Below are 17599 nucleotides of genomic sequence, written 5' to 3'. Positions count from 1 at the left end.
TGCCCTTCCAGTCACTGATGAAGATACCCTTCAGGATCGAAAGCTCTGGACAAAACCAAAAAAATGTTTTCATCTTAGGGTGACTAAAATTTTCACTGGCAATCACCGGAGACATCCCCCTAAAGTCAATTGCGCCAGTTCATCGTTGAGAGAAGTAAATCTAACCATTGACTTCTACAATACTCGGAAATTTTATACAGGGGAATGTACTCTCCCTTCAAACGTTCATGTCTCCGAATGATGTGAATTTCTTTTATTTTTTCTAAAAGACTTACACATAAATTTCAATATTGATGAAAAGCTAACTAATATTTAGCAGAAATGTGAAAGTCTCTTACGAAAAACAAAAGAAAATTCATTTTGTTCGAAGGCATGAACGTTCGAAGAGAGAGTACTGTCCCCTACGTACGAGCAATTGTAATCTCTTTGGCATTTTTGGCAAGAACAAAATAATTCATTTCTCTTAGCTTTCCTATGTTTTCACTATCAATGTTGTATAATCTGTAAATTTCAGATATAATTATATTTTGTTTTGTAAAAGTTTGTGTATTCTAATGGAGATTAACGAAATCAAGGGGTAGGTAACTGTGCCTTTCACGGTTCATGCGGGTGCCGATCTGCTGATATATTGTAAAAATTGTGCCAATTTGCCAATTTCACCCGGATTTGTCAATGTCGTGCTGGCCTGCCAATTTGGCAGAATTTCAGCAGAAACTTCATTATTTACCTCAAGGGGTAGATAACTGTGCTGCTCATCTTCCGATCTTTTGTAAAATTGTGCCGATCAGCAGATTTTTTTTTGCACAATTTGTGTCGATCTCGTGCCGGCCAGGCAATTTGTCAGAATTTCATCTGAATTTCCGCGGAAAGATGAGCGTTTCTAGTACGGTACATTAAAATTTACCAGCTGTCTGTACACTGAGAAAAAAACTGGGGTGCGATTACCTATTTTTCCTCATAACTTTAACACTTTTTAGGTGTAAAACTATATCAAAATTTTTTAATGTAATTTTATACCTTTTTAACGGTAAAAATAACATTTAAAAGGGTAACTTTAACCCCTAATACATCTAAAAAGCATAATATTTACACCGATTTCGGATCAATACTGCAGGCAGGGTAAAATTAACATTTCCAGAATATTATTTTAACTTTTTCGGATTTCTCTCACTCAGTGTAGGAAATTTATGATACACCAGTTTAAATGAACACTATACTTGATAAGAGAGAACTGATATTTAAAATCTACTGATTTTTTGCTAAAATCGAACCTATCTACCGATTTTTGCTAATTAACATTTCTCAAAGCTGTCAATTTTTGGCTCCAGATCGGCACAATTTTGTCGTAAGTCGCTCACGGTACACTCTGAGAACCACTTATTCACCCCTTGAACGAAATACTCGTCAATACACTGAGAAAAAAAAGAGGGTGCGATTAACTTTTTTCCTCGTAACTTTAACACTTTTTAGGTGTAAAAATATATCAACATTTTTTAATGTTAATTTACACCTTTTTATGTGTAAAATTAACATGAAAAAGGGTAACTTTAACTCCCAATACACCTAAAAAGGGTAATATTTACACCGATTTCGGATCAATACTGCAGGGTAAAATTAACATTTCCGTAATGTTATTTTAACTTTTTCGGATTTTTCTCAGTGTAGTTTAATTCACTAACATGTTCGTAAAAATGTGTACTTTTTCACAAACATTGTTCGTAAAAGTTTGTATACAAATAGCTAAATTTTTCGCAATATTTTGTCATTTGTTTGTAGAGTTTTGTTGGGCAAACAAAAATGTACAAACAAGTGACAAAATATTCCAAAATATTTTGCAATGTGTATGCTTACATTTACAAACACATGTTTGTAAAATAATTAAAATGTTTGTCAAGAGATCATCTTACTAACTATGTTTGTGAATAAAGTACCAACTTTTCTGGACTTGTTAGTTACAGAAAAATTAATATTTCGTAAAATTAATCGTGAACGGTTGTGAGTTCCTTCTGGGATCCTGGATACTGAGGATTAACAAAATGTTCGTGAAATCGTAAATAGTCTACAATTTTGTAAAAATTTGTATTTTTTCACAAGAATTGTTCGTTATATGACGAGTATTTTTTACTTTTTACACACATTTTTTTGTAAATGTTTACATTTACAAAAACATCTACAAAGAAATGTAAACATTTCTTTGTAGATGTTTTTAAATTTAAACTCACAGAAAAATCTTCGTAAAATTTTGTAATTTGTTTGTAAAGTTTTGCCAGACAAACAATAATGTACGAACAAATGTTTGGAAGAAAACACAAATTCTCGTTAACGAACATTATTTTCTGAAAACGTACAAATTTTAACGAACTTGTTTGTGGGTTATACGATTTACTAGCATTTCGTAAGTCCTCTCGTCTTCAATACGATTTCACAATTTTATACGAACAATTTTACGCAATCTTTTTTTCTGTACAGAATTCACAAACATTTACAAAATAATTACAAAATGTTTTCTGTGTATCGGAAACTGGGGCAGTACTAAACATGGGGTAGTTATAAACACAGATTTTTATGTCAACACTGCTGGGACTTAGGTCGACCATTTTTTCAGTGGACAAGGATGCCTATAATATCTACAAATTCATATAGGTCTCCTCCTCTGAAGTCTAGTGTTTAATTAGAAAATCGCAGTGTTTACTGCTACCCCATGTTTACTACTGCCCCAGTTTCTTCCAGTTAAAAAGTTATTTTTTTTATTCATTGAAAAATTTTCACTCCTAGCCATCTTGTGCTGAATTCATTTAGGGTTTTGTTATTCATAATTGACCATTCGCACCCTTTGCTAAATATATTTTAATTAACTTTTTCTTATGTAATCAGTGATTTTATGCTTTTGATCTGCTGTAGTGACGAATTTTAATTTTATAAAATAGTGGCGAAAGGTGGTCTTCTGACGCAGGATGGTGAATCCACCCTTATAAGCTTGAAAATTCACTTTAAATTTAAGTAATACCGCAGTGTTATACTTAAATTTATGCCATTAATATTTCATTCTTGATGATCTTGCACATTAAGTGCTACACGTTCTTTTGATATAGGTTCACACCATACTAATAAATTTATTTACATAAACATTTTCTCCTTGGAAACATTTTTTTTGCACTACTAAAATATGAGGGTTTTCCATCTGCATTTTCAAGTTTTGGCATAATGAGGCATAAATGTGTGAATGTAAATGATGACTAAAAATGGTGATTATTTATCAATATTTTCTATGCAAATGTACAATGGTCAAGTTATTGAGAAGTAGAATACTTCTATTTTCTGGCTGTTTTCTTACCTGTTGCATTTCCTTAATCAATAATTGTGCCTCCAAGGAAGGTATTGTAATGTAGAAAATTCGTGAGGAAAGAACATTTTCCAACCTACATCTTTCTTACTCCCACAATTTAGAAAGGTTGATTGATCTCTTCCAATATTCACCTCATTATGTTGTTTTCTATTTTTCACTTGGGAATTATTTATTTAAAAAGCTATTTGTTGATATAACACACGTTAAATTGTACGGGCTATGTGCGTTGTTGAGGAAGAAAAAAGGTCAAAAAGCTGTTTTTATTTGTGATATTGAAACGAAGGAAAGCAGTTAGGATTGATGGAATTGTTCGATTTCTAAATATACATTATCGTGCATTTCTTGCTACATTGCCTAGAAAATGGGAAATGTATTCTAATTGAGGGTATAGATTGCATAATGTTTTATCGAAAAGAATTGATATGATTTCTTGAATAGAAAGTAGTTAGGGGAAGTGCTTATAATTTTGGACAGTCTGCTTATAAGCATCGAAGTTCCAAGTTTGAAGTGCGATATTTTCTATACTAATTGACATTTCTTGTTACTCTCTTTTCAGAAGGGTTGTTTAGAAACTTAGCAAGCTATTTATCGTCTTATTTTTATTAAAATTAGTTTTAATACGTTTAAAAATGAATTGATAAGTAGAGGTGACCTTGGCTCTTATTTTGGACAACTTGTTTATTAATTTGTCCAACTTGGCTGTAAATTTGGACAGCTAATCCGCCTCAATAGGATGCCCATTGTTCTTCATTTGATGAACCAATCTTACCAAGTCCTCTTCCTGTTCATGTAAGGGAAACGTAGAATGTCACAAGAAACCCGGAAACTTTCCATATGATTCATTAAAGTGAGTTGACTTCGGTACTCCAAGTACATGCGGATTCGCTCATTCCCTGGCCTTTCCGGGAGCCTTTCAAGGCATTTCTCGCTACATCTCTTTCGTAGAGATGATGCTCCTTTGTTTCTCCAGGCATTTGTCCAACCTAGTCATCACAAAAGCTAAAACTTCACGAAATTTCGTGAGAAAAACACCTGTCCAAAATAAGGATTATCACTTCACTGGTGAATCTCTTAGAAAATTTCCCAATTTTCACACGAAAAATCTAATTCACAAGGCTAATCTCAATTCAGGTCAAATGTACAAATCACCACTAACGTGAATCAACACAATTTTCAGTGAATATTCAATAATATCACTCAAAAACAGCGAACAAACTTTGTTAGTACTTCACCAAAACTAAATAAGAATGAAGTAAGCCACGAAGTTCTGTCATATTTCTCGTAAGCAATTGCTCACACTGAATTTTCAACAAAGCAATTTCAACTCAAATCATATTCAAATTTTAACGTATTTAGTGTTAAAATCTTCCAAAAAGAACAAATATTTAGATAGAATTCATTATTCATCAAATATTGGAATAAAAATCCATCATTTTAATCAATTTATTTTTAGTGTCCAATGTTATCCTCAAAGTGTCCAAAATAAGAAACTGGACAAAATTATGAGCATTTCCCCTATTTGACTCAAATTTGTACGGAAATATTGTGGTAAAAAAATCGATTTGCAGTAATATTGGAATGGGGGAATAAGACATTATTGTCAATGATAAAATTGGCTTTCAATATTGTAGATTTGCGAAGGTTTTAGGCTCTTTCCAATTTTTGGATTATTGCATTTATCAAGTGAATTTATTATAATTCAAAGAGTTTTAATAGTTATTTTATTGTAATAATTAGGTATGTTTCTTTTTGGTAATTCTATGCCACTTCTCACCGCGAAGTGGTATTTTTTTTAAAGTTCCTTTAGAGCAGATTTGTACAGGATTTGAGGATATGAATTACTGCCTATATATGGCAGTATTTCGAGTTTTTATTTTTGCAAAAAATTGATAAGGAAATAAAGAATATTCTATTCCTAAATTAGGGTAATTGCACCAAATTTCGGCCAGCTTGCAATTTCGTCCACTTCTTTTTTCCTCAAATTTTCCATTAATGCATTTGGAGTAACTTAAAATAATTGAAGGCTAAAAATAAGTAATAGATTGTCATTTCACAGGAAGATGGGGCATGTTCATCTTTTACTTTTTATACTACCCCTTCGATAAACATAAGTTAGAACTTTTATGTTATTAATGGAGTTCAGTCTAAGAAGCTCAATGATCATTAGAATCGTTGACATTGTAGCGCTTTTTGCTTAAATTCAGTATAATATCGTCCCAGATTTCTTATTTTCTTGAATTTCTGAAGCACAGTATAATTATGTTTTGGAGTAACATAATTGAAATATTGTTCCAGTGCAGTGGTTTCATGATAATTATAAGTTATCCGACATTAGCTCTATTTTAACATGGTTCTAATAGTGTTACCTTAAATTCTGAAGATTCACTGTGTATAATTATCAACTATAAAATTTCAAACTGTTTAACGTATTCTTTGAGAAAGTTATCAAAAACCGAAAAGTCAAAGCAGCAGTTCGGAAGGTTCGGAATATTGCAAATAGAAGTAGAATGGCAGTTAAACTCATTTTCAAAAACTTCTTTTCAAAGAGTTTTTAAAATGATTGCAACTAAATTTGGTTTCAGTTGAAATAATCTATTTTTTTTTTTGAAAAACACAAAAATAATTAAATGACAAGTAAAAAATAATAAAAGGAGTAGCAAAGCGTTCCATGCTTTGAGAAATGTTCGAACTCGTAATTTAGATATTATACTTCGAATGCACTTTTGCATCATTTGCACCGATTGATAAATCAATCAAGGATCGCCTAAAATAGCTTAGGAGTAATGAAATTGATTCTCGGTCAAAAATTACTTAAAGGTTTATACCGGTTAACAACCATTTGGAATTGGCTCAGGCTTCTTAGAAATTTCAAAAACCTTTCCAATGAGCCCAAATATGACATCATTCGGTTGATAGATACGCTCTCTAGAACCTTTTTAACCTTTGATTTTGAAAAAACCGATATTACACTTGAGAGAAAAACGGGGGTACGATTAAAATTTTTTCTTCATAACTTCAACGCTTTTAAGGTGTAAAAATATATCAACATTTTCAATGTTAATTTTACACCTTTTTGAGGGTAAAATTAACATGAAAAAGGGTAACTTTAACCCCTAATACACTTAAAAAGCATAATATTTACACCGATTTCGGATCAATACTGCAGGGTAAAATGAACATTTCCGGAATGTTATTTTAACTTTTTCGGATTTGTCTCAGTGTAAGAATGATTCATTCACTAAGAGGAAAACGAAAAAGTTAAAATAACATTTCGGAAATGTTTATTTTACCCTGCAGTATTGATTCGAAATCGGTGTAAATATTATGCTTTTTAAGTGTATTAGGGGTTAAAGTTACCCTTTTTCATGTTAATTTTACCCTCAAAAAGGTGTAAAATTAACATTAAAAATGTTGATATATTTTTACACCTTAAAAGCGTTAAAGTCAATATATTTTAAAAACAGGACACTTTCCTCTATTTGTTAAAATATGGGTGCGATGAGTCACATTTATTGAAAAACATAGGAAAAATTTAATCATTATGAAGCTTTGAATCGTGCAAAGCATGGGCAGTTTCCTATACTTATCTTTGATTGACATCTTTTTATGAAAAAGTTTAAGTCCAATGTGAAAGATCATGCGTGAACCTGCCCCATTCTTCCCTAATCACAAGCATGTGTTGATTAAATATCCGAAGACTTTTATGATCTTTGTCGTCCCTATTGCGCAATGTATTGTATTTTTGCGAGAAATCATGCATAGAGCCATAAATCATTATTGATAGAGGAAGGGAAAAATGGGTAGGTTTTTAATGATTATAGAAATTGGATATAGTAGTGACTATATTGCATGTTTTTCCCCTATAAAACTTATCTCAATATTGTGATACTTTACGTTTCGGTTATAATTCGGTATTGTTTCATCCAGAAAGCATGATGATTGGTTTTGTTGGAATAAATAGGCTTTGTTTGACTGACTATAGGTCCTACAATTTTCAAGTCTGGGGTTCTGCTAATGTTAGTTAACAAGAGAAATGATATTGGATATACAATTTTTGGTTGTATTTGTGTGAAATGTCTGGAAGGTTTTTATTGATTTTTCATTTTGTATTTTTGTATTTATATTTTTTTCTTTTACTATACTCTCTCTCTCATACATTTTCTTCCTTATTTATCCATGATGATGATGTTAAATGACAATAGCTAAGTTTAATGTCAGTCAGGGGATAATGTGTTGTGTTGTGTAACAAACGTGAGGATGGTCTGGAAAGAGTTTTACGGCAGGCTTAATTGGTGGATTAGGGTTTTGGTGATGAATTAAAATTGTATTAATGCGTAAATGCCTATGTCTTTTGTGTTGTTCTAAAAATGGAGATTATTACATGTATGCTATGGGATGTTTATGTACCTATGGGAGAGAGAATAACATGAAAATTCCTTATTGAGCTTATTTGTTGATTATATCCACTTGAGCATTCCTTTTCGATATCCATCGGTATTATGGAGGAAAAAAAAAGATGGGTATAAAAGAGTCCATTCTTTTGAGAATGTATTTTCTCTTGGCCGACCTTGACTCAATCGCAAAAGCCAAAAACCTTGTTCAAAGCCAACACCACAGTGAAATAGTCGTGCAGTTATATATGTATATATATGTAGTGTTTTCATGTGTTAAACTTCATGAATTACAAGAGAAACTCTCACACATATATTTCTCAAAATGTATAATACCAACACACAACTGATTTACCTTTAAGACTTCTTGTGCCTCCACTGCTTCTATAATCGACGTTTTATCGTTATTTCCTCCTTCGAGCAAAATGGCCTTTTTTTCGCTAAATCTCTCACACAGAACGTACCATGGGCTTTCTTGTGACAAAGATGGCAAAATTAAATTCAAACACAATATTCATTTGGGTGTTTGCACTTGGTATAAAAGGAGAGGATGGGGTAGTTTCAGGCATAAGTTGCAAATTTTTTTTGAGACCAATTTGTCGGAAAAGTGATAAATAGGTCCTTAACTTAGTATATCAAGTGAGTTGAAGTCAATTTTAGTTTTTTTTGACAATAATTTATTCAATTTTAATTAAATTTTATTGATTTTTCATAAAACGATTTTGTCTGAATGGCAAAGTGTCCGAAACTTCCCCTTTTGCAGGGGAATTTCAGGAAAAATTATACAATTTACTATTATAAAGTAAAATTAACCTGTTTTGAAAGATTTTGGAATTAAGTAGCTTGCTGGTATCCTCGTAACGTAACTGTTAAGTCTTTCTTATTCTTGAAACACACACAAGAATTGGATAAGTATTATAGAGTTTTACTATTTTACTCAAAAGATTTTACCAAATCTTTTGAGATGCTTACAGCAATTTCAATATTAGAACGTCATTGAGGCCATTTACACCTCAGCATTGGATTGAGATTGAATTGCCCCAAAATCGGTTTTTGGGACAATTCAGGCAGAATCTAATACGACAGTCTAAATGACCTCAATGAAATCAATTATATTGCGGCCTTAGATTAAGTCTTAATTATCCTAAATCAGGTTTTGCAACAGTTCAATCCCAATCTAATGCGGCGGTGTAAATAGCCTCATTGTGTCGGTTTAGAACTTTTCGTTTCCAGCATAACGGTTAAATTATAACAATTTGAAATATGGAATTCTCAAATTATTAAAGAACGTACAGATGTTCTGACTTAAATCCTTTGTAAAAATTATTATTTTTTTTTTAACATTTTGTAAGAGTCAAGAAAACCTATAATATATTTTTTATGATTTTTTTTCAAACTGTTTAAGTTTTCTTTCTGTTTCTGTTTTATTAGTTACCATTTTACTGTTCGAACTCAAGGAAAAAGCATTTATATATCCGCTTTCTTCCAACTTACCACCTCTAAACGGTAAAAGTTTACGGTGATCTTTAATAAAACAAAACATTATCTTTTTAGACATTTTTTTGCCTTTCTCCCTCGCCCCCCGCCTCCAACCTCTCGAAAACCATGTTCTTTTCGGTTTATTTCTAAAACGGCTCTTATGATTTCTTTTGTTTTAAAATATGTTGTAAAGGTAGCCTAGGTAAACATTTCGTCCATGCATACCTATGACCGGAGAAATCGCCATTTTGAATTATTCAAAGATCAATCAGTCACAGGGCAATCACTTTGGAGGGCTCATTTTCTAACCGATTTACTTAAATTTGGATTTTAATTAGGATGGATTTCAGGTAGGGGAAACTGGGGCACCACCAAACACGGGGTAGCACCAAACACTGCAATTTTTTAATCATAATAGTCGACTTCAGAGGACAAGACTTAAAGAAATTTATAGGCACTACAGGTATGCTTGTCCACTGAAGAAATGGTCGTGGTATTCCAAGTAGTTTAGATTTTAGATATAAAAATTAGTGTTTGATGCTACCCCGTGTTTGGTGGTGCCCCAGTTTCCACTATTTAAATTTCGAACCCCTGCTGAATCGGTCCTCATCGGTAATGAATTGGTTACCTCATTAAGGACAAATGGGACACCGGTGTCCCAAAAATAAAAACTAATTTTTTCGGACTATTTAGACGATTAAATAACTTACTATAGTCCAAAAAATCTTTTTGCGTGAGACCGGTGTCCCACACGTTCTTAAAGGTTCCTTTAAGTAAGAATGGGACATCGGTGTCCCAAGAACAAAAACCGTTTTTTTCTGACTATTTGGAGGGTATAAGTGACTTTCTATAGTTAAAAATTGGTTTTGTTTTTGGGACACTGGTCTTCTACTCGTTTTTAAAGGCTTGAATAAGGATAATTTTCTTAATTTATGAATCAGTTTGATCAGTAGTAAACCAATTTTAATTATTTCACACAGAACTTTTTTCGTGACTTCGAACACTCCGCAAAGTTTTAAGCATATTCTGAGGTGTTTTGAATTGTAATAAATAAATATAGGTAATAAGTAAGTGCCCCATGGAGGCTGACTGAAACTGTCCCAGATTCACTTTTAGAATTTAGTAAGCTACGTTTTTAGAAACACCTTTATATTTATTTTAGGATGGATCTGGGCTAGAGTAGTTGGGAAAGCATCAGTTCTTAGTTGAAAAGAAGCTCTTTGAGACTTGCTTTTGCAGTCGTGAGTTCAAGTTCCGTCTGGTGCAAAAAAACTGCTCCGCCTTTGCACATTGGGAACATAGGATAAGTTTCCACATTGTAGGGAAACATTTCTAAGCGGTCTATGTTTGGTTGAGCAGGGGTGGAATGATAGCTTTTCGACACTATCGAATCGATACTGTCGATAAATTTATATCTGTTAGATTAAGCGAATGTCGACTTTTTACGCATTATTAGGCCATTCATTGTGACATTCGTAAAAGAATGTGACTGTTGATGAATATCTATTAATCACAGGAAATGCAGCTAAATTTTTGTTTAGGATTGGATATCAAGAGCAAATGATCCATTCGATTTCGAAAACTCAGTAAAATTGTTTATTATTTAGATGTTTGAGACCTGCGGGAACTAGGCTAACCTTCAATCTGAAGCTGACCTCAGTGTACCTAAATCAGACTTGGGTCTCAATTAAAGGCTTTATGTTCATAGTTTTCAATAGAATAAGAAAAAATTGCTAAAGTTGAAATTGTCTTTTCCTGAAACTGTCATACTTTCCCCTATGCGAATATGTTGCATGTTTGAATTTATTGTCAAGTGGGATACCCTCATTGTATCAGACAATTCAGTTCAATTTCTCACCAGAGATTGTTCTGCATTTAGATTAAAGTGCATCCAAGAGAGAAGTGAACATAGTACAAAAAGAAAAAAAAACAAAAAGAAAGAAATAAGAAGAATGAAATTTCTCGTATTGGCAGAAGAGGATATATTTGAAAATTGATGTAAGGCTATTTTTATTCTGTTTGGTAATCTCTTTCAATATCAAATGAGATGGTCTTTTGTAAATGACGCACAAACAAGTTTGCACAAAAGTTATATTTTGACATCCAAAAAATTCTACTCTCACAGAGTCTTAAAGAAGAAAATCAACACGATATATCTTTCATAATATCCTCCTCAAGCTTTTACTGTCACATATTTGGGTTGTTTTTCCCAAAAAAAGATCCGTCTCAAGACTGCTATCCAATGATTCTTTTACAAACAATGAACGTCAAAATAGTCATTCAATTGGAATACATTTATAAAAGGTGCATGGTTTACCGACAGGCATATATAGGTATAGTTAAATTATCAAATTGGTTTTAATAATAGCAATAAATATTTAATCGTGTAATTGAATCAATAATTATGGCATGAAATGTGAACATGTTGATTAATGTTGTGGAATTATGATTAATTCCGATATTTTCAGACACCAATATATCTATGATATATGCCACTATTGGTAACATCAAATGAACACCCTGTATTGGCACATTTTTTTTCACGCTCGGTTTCAGGAAATGTACATTTGATAAATTGGGAATTGGGGAATAAATGTATTTTTCATATTTCATTAAATTTTGTGGAATTTTACGGTATTTTGATGGGAATATTTGATATATATAATATTTTAATTTTTTTTTGTTTGTAATATGATGAAAGGGTTTACGCGAATTGTAATTAATTTAGTTTTTGTTATTTAAAGAAATTAAACATAGATAAGTTTCAGAATGGCAGTTTTGGTTAGGGAAAAATTAAATTTAGTCAGTAAAAATTATACATATAAAGCCTTATGATCACCCCTATTAGTTCATTGTCTATAGAGATTTTCAATCCAATTTTACTGACAAATTCTGTCGTCTGCAAATCTGCAAAATTTTTACAAGGAAAAGTGAAAAATAGCTTCACTTTTTATTAGGCTTGATTGGCTCTTGCTCCTTCTGTAAAAAAAACTGCAATTCAAGAAAAATTAAAATGAAGTTGGAATTCAAAGTTCTTGTCACAGGAAATCGTTACTTATCACAGAAAATTCTTTTCTTGCACTATACATATTCTATTACTTTTTCAGAATCAATTCTTTTCATTTAATTATTTCCGTTTTTTAACCTTCATCCTTCTTAAATTGTTCATGAGATTATGCACATTCTTCTGGAATGCAAAGGTTTAGAAATGTTCACTGGGATGGTAACTGCATTAGTTGTAGGGTCGAGGAAATACTTATTCCGTATGGAACACTTCTTAGCAGTTTCGTCAAAATATTACAATTTGTTTAATGTATCTGATAAAATGCAAATAATAGGGTAAGATGAGATAATTTGGAATCATATCTAATTTGGAATCTTGAGATTTCCTAAGAGTTTTAGATGGAAAAAGGATAAAAGAACGAAGAAGTACTCCACAATGTAAACTCTTGCACTTCTTCGTGGTTTTATTTTTCTCTTTGACCATCTGAAACAGTGAGAATATCTCAAAATTCCAAAATAGACATGATTCCGAATTACCCCATTTTAATCTATGACCTTTTATAAAATAACCTACGTTTTCCTCTAAGGTGTTCTTAAATTTCGTATCCCAGAAAGAGGACCAGTCGGTGTTCTTTCGACCCTACGATCTTTAAACTTTTGAATGGTTAAAGAGCTTTCAATAACCTTGCCTAACGTCTAAGTTAATCAAAATTATAATCTTTAATTTAGGACAAAGAAAAATTATAAAGACTTAATTTTTTATTATCAACCTTATGTGATTATTTTAAGTCTTAAATGCTCGCTAGAATGGTAAAGACATTTAAGCCATCGTTGATCCCCTAGGCCATTGCTTCATTCTCTTAATTATTTTTCAACGAATACATGTAGGAAGGATTCGTAATTCAAGGAAAAATACCCAGATAATTCTCGGTCACCGTTGAATACCACAAAACCTTGAAAAACACATAAATTGATTAACTTACATTCCTTTTTGGTAGTGCCCTAGACATTTACGATTTAAGCAGACAGACGGCTTTACGTAATTGTAATCAAAATAATGATTTGATTGAATTCCTACTAACTAAGCCGTTTCTCAGCTCAAGCCAAAAGATGAATTAGTCAGAAACTAATGGACATGTAATCTTGATCAGTTAAGTCGGAAAGGCTTAAGTCATAAGTGTGTCTAGGGTACAAGGGATCGATGTGGAAAGGAGAATAGTCAAAACTACATGGACGCTGGTCCATATAGTTCCTAGACTGTTCAGGAACACCGATTTAGTTTGAATAAAAGCCCTAAATATGCGTGGAGGTTCTTTCCTTGTTCCCAGTCACAAACTAAACATATACCGAATTTCAGCCCGCTTCAGCCGTTCTTGCCTAACTCGCTGTCAAAACAGTGATTTTTTGAAAGGATAAAGGCTTTTTTATAAGAACTCCCAGTGTTTATCGTCCTAGGTCCAGGCAATTTTTAATTTTATATCAGTACCTACAAAATGCGCACACTCATAAATATTTCTGGAGTTAAATTTTCCAAAAAATCGTGATTGATTAGAAATTAGAACAGTTAAGCCATATGGCTAAGTCTTAGGTCTGAAGACCGTATAAGAAATAGTTTTTTATGCTCTAGAACTTTTCCCTCATGGTTTAGAACATTGGTTTTAGAACAAAAGTTGTTACCTATATAGGGGAAAGTACTCTCCCTTCGAACGTTCATGCCTTCGAATATTGTAAATTTCTTATATTTTTCCTCAACGACATACAGTTTTCTACTAAATATTAGGTATCTTATTATAAACTACGTACTATCTCTTAAAATAGAGGACTTAGTCCTTCGTTTCTAGGATTTATAACAGAAATTAAAAATGAACTCAAAACTTTGTTTTAATGTTAAAATAAACATGTGTTTTTGTAATGTTTAAAATGTTTTTTTGAACGAAGCTACTATTGTAGGTAATAGTGGGTTAATTAGGGATGATATTCGTCAACATAGTTCTCCTCAAGAAGGATACCATATTTGTGGGTGGTGGATAAGTTGTAAAACCACCCATACGTTGCCTTCGAATCTTAGAATTTCATGCATTCGAATGTTCATCTGGTAACATTGCCGCCATTTGGTGTGTCATATGGTTATTCGCCATAACTTCACAAAATTATTTTGTTTTGTTTCACGTGCGCTCCTCGAAAAATTTTCCCAGTCTTCCCAGTGTTTTTTTTATGAAATGGAACACATTGAAGTTGAAGTGTGGTATCCTATAAGAAGATTTATCTGTCCATTGCAAGGCCAATAGATCTATCTATGGCATCTATGGAGACTTCTCTATTATCATCAGTGTCACGACACCGCTTCGATGAACTGGAAGTTATCAAACTGATTCCAAACCCATAAATTCAGCATCGTTCAGACAAGGAAATCTAGTTATGATGTCAACAATTACAACGGGATCACCGGAATTCAAAAGAAAGGAAAAATTAGCAGAGGAAAAGCGCCTGAAAGAGGGGAAGAAGCACAGAGAATAAATTATAAAATAATCAAGTATTGATAGAGATAGAGCGATCAAGGAAGCATCAGTTTACCTAAAATCTATTTGTTGTTCAATTTATATTGTTCATGATTGTCATTTTGCATCATCCACTTTAAAGAAAAAATGAAAAATCAAATAAAAAGTATTATATGAAATTAAATAAATTTTTAATATCTGTTTAAAAGCTTCTGTTTACATATATATGATATTTTTCTTGGACAGTCCTAATGATCACAATTTAAAACAAATCTTAAAATAAAAAAAATTATTTTTTTATTTTGGGTCGACCGGGTGGTCTGTGGTCATGTAAGCTCAACACCAAAATAAAAAAATAAATAAATAAATAAATAAAAAAAAAAATAATAATAATAATAAAATAAAATAACATAAAATACAATAATAATATAATAATAAACAATCAAGATTCTACATACACACTAAATCTTAAAAAATGCACAAAATTCATTAAGCACTCAAAACCAAAGGCGATATTAACAAAGCCTTAAAAGTTTAATAATAATAATAATAATAATAATAGGTACATATTTAGTCGGATTTGGGGATTATTTTTTAAATTTTAAATTTAATATTTGATATGATATAATCGATCATCTTTATCCCATGCTGTTTAAAACTTTTTGTGGAGCATTGTTATCGCAAAATTTCAATGTGCTTAGGGGTTGCTGCTTGATTGAAGCTACGAGAACATTTTAATCAATGTGTACTCCGAATTCTCCGAATTAGAGGTGACGTGACGGGGAATCATAGTGTATCTCTTTACCCGTGCGAATTGAATTCTTATAGTCATCACTGTCCAGTACACAATGATTATGATCATCACAATGGCCACCAGATTTAATCGCTTAGAAGCCCGGAACGTTCAGAACTGTATGAGATTTCAAGCGAAGATTTATTTGTACCTCTCATGAATAGGGGAATGATGCTCTTACGTAGTCTTAGCGCTCCCGGACAGTTCAGTCATAGGGTGAAAAGCAAATACATTTGACGTCCCCGCACAAGATTGAATTAATTCAAAGTAGAACTATTCTTTTTCCTTGAGGAAATTAGCAAACTTTGCAGCTTTTGTTATTATACTTTCCAAGCCGGTATGTCGCTGATGCGATGTGTTTGCCTTCTAAGTCTGGAAAAGATGGACAGAAAAGAGGCTTAAAAATCTTCAAATCAGTCTGTGGCTATTTTGGGTTACAGTAGACTCTCGCAAATTCGGCTCTTTTAAGATCGGGCTACTTTTTAATTCGGGCAGCGGTTACATTTGAAAAAAGTTTGTTGTCATTTTTCAAGTTTGATTATGATTATCAAATGAATCAAATATGCTCAAATTTAGCATGGTTTGTCTTAGTTTTGATGTGATTTTGCATTATTGAGGGATTTTCATGCAATTTACGATATATATCAGTGTGTAAACTCAATATATCTATGCACATGTCGCCCGAATTTCTGTCTAATTCGGCTGACATTTCGGTCCTATATGCCCGAATTTGAGAGAGTCTACTGTACTTATTTCACTGCTTACCATTGCGATCTTGCAGATTTGCAAGAGAACTGAGTGATGAAATATCACGTAAGCACAAGACACAATTTACAACAATTTGTTCTTGTTTTTCCGGGAACAACATAACCTCAATTGATTAATGTCAAAGCGACTTGAACCCCCCACCCCCTTGATCTTGACACAGTATTTTAGGGTGGTCATATGGATAAAATGGCTTTTCCGATTAATTTTGTTCCCCGAAAAAGTAGTGTTTGAGAAAAGTTGAGAAAAAGAAATATTTTTTAGCGTTTTTTACTGCAGTGTTGGTGCCTGTCAGTGCATTAGACCTCAAGATAATGATTAGAACTTCGTTTAGTGTTTCGGCAGCAATATTTGCTTAGAAAATTCTATATTCAGAGGTATGTACCGTCACTTTCGAAGGCAAAAATTGCATCATGCCTTGGACCAAATTGACAACATATCTTCATTTTTCTTGGAAAGGAAAACTAACAACTTTTAAGTGCTAAATGTGATAGTTATGGAAGCTTAATAAAGCAGAGAATTTTTCGGTATAGAAAAAACAGAAATTCACTTTGCGGTTTACTTACAAAAAAAACGCAAAGATAGAACTTCATTTTTCTGGTCCAACCTAGAGTACTTTCCCCTATCGTTTATGGCGATTCCAGAATCGGATTTGACCATTCTCCATTACCAAATACTTTGATTCGGTGATCGTTAGGGCTGAAATAAACTCAGGCTGGTCTTCGAGATTATTTAGCCTGTAAAATTTGGTATTAATGGATTAGGTAAAGGATATTTATGCAAAGGACCTCTTATTAATTCACCATTTACTTGTGGCTTTACCGACTGGAATTCTAGGTGACAAATTCTTCTCTTAAATAGCTAAACAATATAAACAAATGGTGTTTGCAATGGTTTAATGTAAAGAATTTAAATTCAGTGACCGTTAAGACACTTTTTTGATAACGTCTCCCCACGCCCCCTTAATAGATTCTTTTTTGTTCAAATAGTTAATGAGCTAATTAATTTTTCTTCTATTTAAAATGTTTTGATGAAAGATATCAGAATCAGTAGAACGTTTCTTTTACGTTTTCTTTTATGTTTTCTTTTATATACTGCGTATGTTCATTCAAATAAAGAAAATATAGGTGACATAACTTTTTCCCTGAAAAAGTAAATCAATCTTCCAATTAGAGTTTCTGATGGTCGTACGTTTTCTTTGAGGGGTTAGAAGAAGTAAACAAGTTCAAGATGAATGCTTGTTAATTGGAAGTTATGTGAATTATAAGAAGAGAAAAAAAAGGTAGTGCAGTTGATTAATAAATGGCGAATCTTATCGACTAGC

At 32.4% G+C, this 17599-nt stretch overlaps 1 protein-coding gene across 6 annotated transcripts in view; it reads left to right on the top strand.

The window, feature by feature from the left end:
- LOC129797905 (maternal protein pumilio) overlaps positions 1-17599 on the top strand; it is a 280842-nt gene that overhangs the window by 41010 nt on the left and 222233 nt on the right. The gene's annotated exons all lie outside the window — the stretch shown is intronic.

This window comes from Phlebotomus papatasi, chromosome 1 (assembly GCF_024763615.1).
Source record: "Phlebotomus papatasi isolate M1 chromosome 1, Ppap_2.1, whole genome shotgun sequence".
In the NCBI taxonomy this organism is placed as follows: Eukaryota; Metazoa; Arthropoda; class Insecta; order Diptera; family Psychodidae; genus Phlebotomus; species Phlebotomus papatasi.
The sequence above is the reverse complement of the archived record's forward strand: the minus strand, read 5'-3'. Positions and strand labels throughout refer to the sequence as shown.